The following is an 8186-nucleotide window of genomic DNA, read 5'->3' on the forward strand; positions in this document are numbered from 1 at the left end:
ACACAAATATACTGTCTGAAAAAATAATAATACAATGCTAAGACATTATTGCTAGTTATTAATAAGTATACATAATTTTAATAAATTAATTGTTATACAGTAAGCTTTTAATGCATGCACTATTATTAATTAGAGCGAAGAGCAGTCATATACCCATTATTTTAAGATATTGTGCTCGACACCAATTTCCCAAAGATGAAAAAATAGTTAGGTTACATAAGTACTTTTTGAATAATTTACTCAAAAAAGATTTTGCAAAATTAGCAAAATATAAAATGATTCATTCCAATATATATATTTTTTATTTACATAACACATACCACAATGGTACGGTTTTCATGTTTCCTCGTTTTATAGACATTTACATAAATAATTCTTTTGTGATCATATATCATTTAAATTTAAACAATGACATGTAAATATGAAACAAATATGCCTATCTTCTTCCTCACATATATTGTTTCCTTTTTTTGACGTTTACATTAATAATTCTTTTATGATAAATTTAAATATTGACATGTGGACATAAAACAAATATGTCTACTTTTCTTACTCACATAAATTGGTTTTATATATTGAGATGAAGCTTCATTTATATATGTTTAATAATTTGGAAAATTATTTTAATAATTTTGACAAATTTTAAAAAATTCAGAAAACTTGTGAATAATTTTGAAGTCCTTATAATCAAGTCAAATATTCATAACTAGCACCATGACTAGCAAAATACGTGGGACATCTTTATTAACTGAAATTGAAAAAGTAATTGTACCAAAAGAACCAGTAAACAAATCATAGAAGTCTTGCATTAGCAAATTAAATAATATTCAATTATTATGAATGTCAGATGTATAACATGTACTAAAATATGACAACATTTCATGCAATTTTTTAATATAATATGAATAAGTGTGACTTTATGCAGTCTATATTTGACTAGTGAAATTAAATGACATCTAATTTCATATAAATTGTGTTACCGAAGAGATTCTATAATTAGTCGAAATTTGAAGTCCTGAATAAGCGTTTGTGCACTAGAGGTCAAACTCAAAAAACGCAGCCGGGCTGCTCAAGCTATTATTGTAGTGTGACTAGTTTGTTGATTTTTCAAAAAAACATTACTAACAAAGCAACAAATAGGAGCACTATAGAATTGATAGATTTTTGTAGGCAAACATTATGGGTTGTCTCTTGTACTACTCTTATACGGAGAGTTGGGGTGTGAAATTATAGGTATGTCATGTAGGAAGAACAAAATTTCTCAAAATAAAGGATAATGTTCTTTTGAACGCTCAAAGTAAATTTTAATGGCAAGATGAATTTTTTTTGTTATATATACCTGATATAACCTCAATATTCTTATTTATTTTTAGGTTTGGTGATTCTGCTTAGAATTTATTCAAGAGAGGTATTATAAACTTTCAAACTCTATTATCCTTGTTTTAGTAATAAATAATACTAATTAGAAAAAAAAAATATCCGTCCAACAAGTTCTAATCTATCTTTTGCTCACAAGACAAACTTATTATAGAGCTTTGGATGATTTTTTTTTTTGTTATAGAATCTCATTAGCATATATGGATACATAATCCATATAATATATATAACTGTACACAGTAATTCATATTTTTATACTAACAAAAATGATAATTCCATGATCAATATTTTTTTAATTAACATGTTGAATTGTTAATGCTGTCTATATTGTGACATATAAAATTGCATAGTGAAAGTAAAACTTGTCTAATATAAAAAGATTGTGAAGTTTTTTTGGTTAATTTCGTATATATGAGTAGATCGCAGCCAAAATAATTCTAATTATATAGATTTCATGTTATATAATCCAAGAATTGTACTATCTTTAACCAGTGTGGTATATGTTTCGGTTGATCATTGTATTATAAGTATGGATCTATTATAAGGGACATTATTTATTGATGGAAATTTGGTATAATTTAGAATATGTGCGCTCAAAATAGCAACTTGAAAATAAATTCGTGCAAAAAAAAAAAATTAGTTTAAAAAATAAAAGGTTATGTTAATAAAGTGTTGCTTATTAAAGAACAAATTCGAATATAGACATGACTCGTGAGTCCAAAAATAATATGTTTAAATAAAGAACACGTGATTGCATTCTCGCTTCCTATTTAAGACCATAATAGTTTGACGTCGACAGGCACCTGTTGCTTTCAAAACCCAGGATCTCTCTCCCTCTTCTTTCTCAAAGCTCGTATTCCGACCCTTTGTTTGCTTTGCCCATTTGAATCTAATAAAAAATGGCAAAGAATGAAGCTGAGAAGATGATCACGCTAAGGAGCATCGACGGGGAATACTTTATGGTTTCCGAGGCAGTAGCTCTTATGTCTCAATCAATCCGCCACATTATAGAAGACAATGGCACGGAGGGCATTATCCCAGTACCCAACGTCAATGCTAAGATCCTCTCGACTGTGATTGAGTATTGCAAGAAACATGTCACCGGAGATGAAAGCAATCCTAATGTATCAAAAGAGGATCTCAGGAAGTGGGATGAGAACTTCATTGATATTGATCTGGATAAGCTTTACGAAATCATCCTGGCCGCAAATTTTCTAGATATCAACGAGCTATTGAATCTGGCATGCCAAAAAGTGGCCAACATGATAAAGGGGAAGAGTCCAGATGAGATTCGTCAGATCTTCAACATTGAAAATGATTTCACTCCAGAGGAGGAAGAGGAGATTCGCCGTGAAAATCAATGGGCTTTTGAGTGATTAGAAATTTCATATCTCCCACAAAACAATATGTAATTTACTAGCTAGGTTTCCAAAGTATATTTCATTACTTATATTGTTTCGTTGTTAGCTAGGTTTGCATAGTCTATTTCATTATTTATATTGTTTAGCTATTGTGACCATATTTTTTTTGCTACAAGCAATTATCTGCGCATTACAAATGTGTTTGATCTCACACAAATATACTGTCTGAAAAAATAATAATACAATGCTAAGACATTATTGCTAGTTATTAATAAGTATACATAATTTTAATAAATTAATTATTATACAGTAAGCTTTTAATGCATGCACTATTATTAATTAGAGCGAAGAGCAGTCATATACCCATTATTTTAAGATATTGTGCTCGACACCAATTTCCCAAAGATGAAAAAATAGTTAGGTTACATAAGTACTTTTTGAATAATTTACTCAAAAAAGATTTTGCAAAATTAGCAAAATATAAAATGATTCATTCCAATATATATATTTTTTATTTACATAACACATACCACAATGGTACGGTTTTCATGTTTCCTCGTTTTATAGACATTTACATAAATAATTCTTTTGTGATCATATATCATTTAAATTTAAACAATGACATGTAAATATGAAACAAATATGCCTATCTTCTTCCTCACATATATTGTTTCCTTTTTTTGACGTTTACATTAATAATTCTTTTATGATAAATTTAAATATTGACATGTGGACATAAAACAAATATGTCTACTTTTCTTACTCACATAAATTGGTTTTATATATTGAGATGAAGCTTCATTTATATATGTTTAATAATTTGGAAAATTATTTTAATAATTTTTACAAATTTTAAAAAATTCAGAAAACTTGTGAATAATTTTGAAGTCCTTATAATCAAGTCAAATATTCATAACTAGCACCATGACTAGCAAAATACGTGGGACATCTTTATTAATTGAAATTGCAAAAGTAATTGTACCAAAAGAACAAGTAAACAAATCATAGAAGTCTTGCATTAGCAAATTAAATAATATTCAATTATTATGAATGTCAGATGTATAACATGTACTAAAATATGACAACATTTCATGCAATTTTTTAATATAATATGAATAAGTGTGACTTTATGCAGTCTATATTTGACTAGTGAAATTAAATGACATCTAATTTCATATAAATTGTGTTACCGAAGAGATTCTATAATTAGTCGAAATTTGAAGTCCTGAATAAGCATTTGTGCACTAGAGGTCAAACTCATAAAACGCAGCCGGGCTGCTCCTATTATTGGAGTGCGAGTAGTTTGTTGATTTTTCAAAAAAACATTACTAACAAAGCAACAAATAGGAGCACTATAGAATTGATAGATTTTTGTAGGCAAGCATAATGGGTTGTCTCTTGTACTACTCTTATACGGAGAGTTGGGGTGTGAAATTATAGGTATGTCATGTAGGAAGAACAAAAATTCTCAAAATAAAGGATAATGTTCTTTTGAACGCTCAAAGTAAATTTTAAGGGCAAGATGATTTTTTTTTGTTATATATACCTGATATAACCTCAATATTCTTATTTACTTTTAGGTTTGGTGATTCTGCTTACAATTTATTCAAGAGAGGTATTATAAACTTTCAAACTCTATTATCCTTGTTTTAGTAACAAATAATAATAATTAGAAAAAAAAATATCCGTCCAACAAGTTCTAATCTATCTTTTTCTCACAAGACAAACTTATTATAGAGCTTTGGATACATAATCCATATAATATATATAACTGTACACAGTAATTCATATTTTTATACTAACAAAAATGACAATCCCATGATCAATATTTTTTTAATTAACATGTTGAATTGTTAATGCTGCCTATATTGTGACATATAAAATTGCATAGTGAAAGTAAAACTTGTCTAATATAAAAAGATTGTGAAGTTTTTTTTGGTTAATTTCGTATATATGAGTAGATCGCAGCCAAAATAATTCTAATTATATAGATTTCATGTTATATAATCCAAGAATTGTACTATCTTTAACCAGTGTGGTATATGTTTCGGTTGATCATTGTATTATAAGTATGGATCTATTATAAGGGACATTATTTATTGATGGAAATTTGGTATAATTTAGAATATGTGCGCTCAAAATAGCAATTTGAAAATAAATTCTTGCAAAAAAAAAAAATTAGTTTAAAAAACAAGAGGTTATTTTAAAGTGTTGCTTATTAAAGAACAATTTCGAATATAGACATGACTCGTTAGTCCAAAAATAATATGTTTAAATAAAGAACATGTGATTGCATTCTCGCTTCCTATTTAATACCATAATAGTTTGACGTCGAAAGGCACCTGCTGGTTTCAAAACCCAGGATCTCTCTCCCTCTTCTTTCTGAAAGCTCGTATTCCGACCCTTTGTTTACTTTGCCCATTTGAATCTAATAAAAAATGGCAAAGAATGAAGCTGAGAAGATGATCTTGCTAAGGAGCATCGACGGGGAATACTTTATGGTTTCCGAGGCAGTAGCTCTTATGTCTCAATCAATCCGCCACATTATAGAAGACAATGGCACGGAGGGCATTATCCCAGTACCCAATGTCAATGCTAAGATCCTCTCGACTGTGATTGAGTATTGCAAGAAACATGTCACCGGAGATGAAAGCAATCCTAATATATCAAAGGAGGATCTCAAGAAGTGGGATGAGAACTTCATTGATATTGATCTGGATAAGCTTTACGAAATCATCCTGGCCGCAAATTTTCTAGATATCAATGAGCTATTGAATCTGGCATGCCAAAAAGTGGCTAACATGATAAAGGGGAAGAGTCCCGAGGAGATTCGTCAAATCTTCAACATTGAAAATGATTTCACTCCAGAGGAGGAAGATGAGATTCGCCGTGAAAATCAATGGGCTTTTGAGTGATTAGAAATTTCATATCTCCAACAAAACAATATGTAATTTACTAGCTAGGTTTCCAAAGTATGTTTCATTACTTATATTGTTTCGTTGTTAGCTAGGTTTTCATAGTCTATTTCATTATTTATATTGTTTAGCTATTGTGACCATATTTTTTTTGCTACAAGCAATTATCTGCGCATTAAAAATGTGTTTGGTCTCACACAAATATACTGTCTGAAAAAATAATAATACAATGCTAAGACATTATTGCTAGTTATTAATAAGTACACATAATTTTAATAAATTATTTATTATACAGTAAGCTTTTAATACATGCACTATTATTAGAGCGAAAAGCAGTCATATACCCATTATTTTAAGATATTGTGCTAGACATCTATTTCCCAAAGATGAAAAAACAGTTAGGTTACATAAGTACTTGTTGAATAATTTACTGAAAAAAGATTTTGCAAAATTAGCAAAATATAAATTGATTCATTCGAATATATCTATTTTTTATTTACATGACACATACCACAATGGTACGGCTTTCATGTTTCATCGTTTTATAGACATTTACATAAATAATTCTTTTGTGATCATATATCATTTAAATTTTAAACAATGACATGTAGATATAAAACAAATATGTCTATCTTCTTCCTCACATATATTGTTTCCTTTTTTTTTGACGTTTACATTAATAATTATTTTATGATAAATTTAAATATTGATATGTGGACATAAAACAAATGTGTCTACTTTTCTTACTCACATAAATTGGTTTTATATATTGAGATGAAGCTTCATATATGTTTAATAATTTGGAAAATTAATTTAATAATAATTCACAAATTTTAAAACATTCAGAAAACTTGTGAATAATTTTGAAGTCCTTATAATCAAGTCAAATTTTCATAACTAGCACCATGACTAGCAAAATACGTGGGACATCTTTATTAATTGAAATTGCAAAAGTAATTGTACCAAAAGAACCAGTAAACAAATCATAGAAGTTTTGCATTAGCTAATTAAATAATATTCAATTATTATGAATGTCAGATGTATAATATGTACTAAAATATGACAACATTTCATGCAATTTTTTAATATAATATGAATAAGTGTGACTTTATGCAGTCTATATTTGACTAGTGAAATTAAAATGACATCTAATTTCATATAAATTGTGTTACTGAAGAGATTCTATAATTAGTCGAAATTTGAAGTCCTGAATAAGCATTTGTGCACTAGAGGTCAAAGTCATAACACGCAGCCGGGCTGCTTGTGCCATTATTGGAGTACGAGTAGTTTGTTGATTTTTCAAAAAAACATTACTAACAAAGCAACAAATAGGAGCACTATAGAATTGACAGATTTTTGTAGGCAAACATTATGGGTTGTCATACTATTAAAACAATAAATTCATTTCATACCAAACATACTTTAAACTTAGATTAGGGAAAACATAAAAGTTGGTGTCCAAAGATACTTTAAATTTAAATTATTGAGAACGGTTTGAACCAGTTGAGAACATGATCTGATAATTCATTAATCTCAATTTGTTTACTACTCATAACCATAGCAGTTGACCCAGCATCATTATCCTGCCAGAATAAGGAGCATTACTTACAGCTAATTAACACTAATGCAGAAAGCATACAGTATATGTACAATAAAAATGAGTGCTTTATTATATGAAAATTACACCGACACAGTTAAAATTCAAGCTCTATCATTTAAAAATGAGTCCCACTAAACCAAAGACTGGTTGTCAAGTGCTCATTCAAATTGTGATAAAGTGTTTTTTGCCAAGATAATGGATTCTTTAACTTCAAAAGGAATATATTTTCGTACATAGAATTTCGTTACTTGGAGTGTTGACTGTTCAATTTCCTTTTGACTCAGCATGCGATCGAGACTGCTGTTATTGTTTGAATTTTCTTAGTTTGATTTTCTATTGAAATATTAAAATTTGTTATTTCTATGTCTTATTATATTGGTAATATATCTATTATCCTTGAAGGACGAAGCCTTCAAATCATTATCATGGCCTTAAGCTTTGCCAGAATGTCAAATGATGAACATCTGTAACTTCGATGATATGCTGAATTGTAGAATTGTAACTAATAAATAATAGCCCACAAGAATTTAATTGATCAGCCATTGTCAAGGTTTCAAAAAAAAAAAAAAAATTAAATTGATAGGAGATTAATGTGGAAAAAAAGTAAATAGGAATTGGACTAGACAACAATTTACTTTTTCTCTATCATATTTTTTTTTTCTGAAAAATTGAATCTACGTCTCTCTTAGAGTAACGGGACTCGTACCAATACACTAAATCCGTGGTTCCCAAATAAGTACAATACATCTTGAATATATTAGACAAGAGTTATGCAATCGGTTGTCATAATAAATTATAAATAAAAGGTCAACCAGTAACTAAGTTTAATTTTAATTTTCAGTGTTTATTGTTTTAATTTTTTTTTAAGTTATCAAGTCTATTACTAATTCTGATTGTAATTGAATGTTATTATGATTATTTAATTATTGTTAA

General features: G+C 28.5%; 2 pseudogenes; both read left to right on the plus strand.

Annotated features, from left to right (window-relative positions):
- The first annotated feature begins 2276 nt into the window (after positions 1-2276).
- Positions 2277-2753, plus strand: LOC144544953 (SKP1-like protein 11 pseudogene; annotated as a pseudogene).
- A 2423-nt stretch (positions 2754-5176) lies between these two features.
- On the plus strand, positions 5177-5653 carry LOC144544952 (SKP1-like protein 11 pseudogene; annotated as a pseudogene).
- The last annotated feature ends 2533 nt before the right edge of the window (positions 5654-8186 follow it).

This window comes from Carex rostrata, chromosome 27 (genome assembly GCF_964058835.1).
Source record: "Carex rostrata chromosome 27, lpCarRost1.2, whole genome shotgun sequence".
Taxonomy (NCBI): Eukaryota; Viridiplantae; Streptophyta; class Magnoliopsida; order Poales; family Cyperaceae; genus Carex; species Carex rostrata.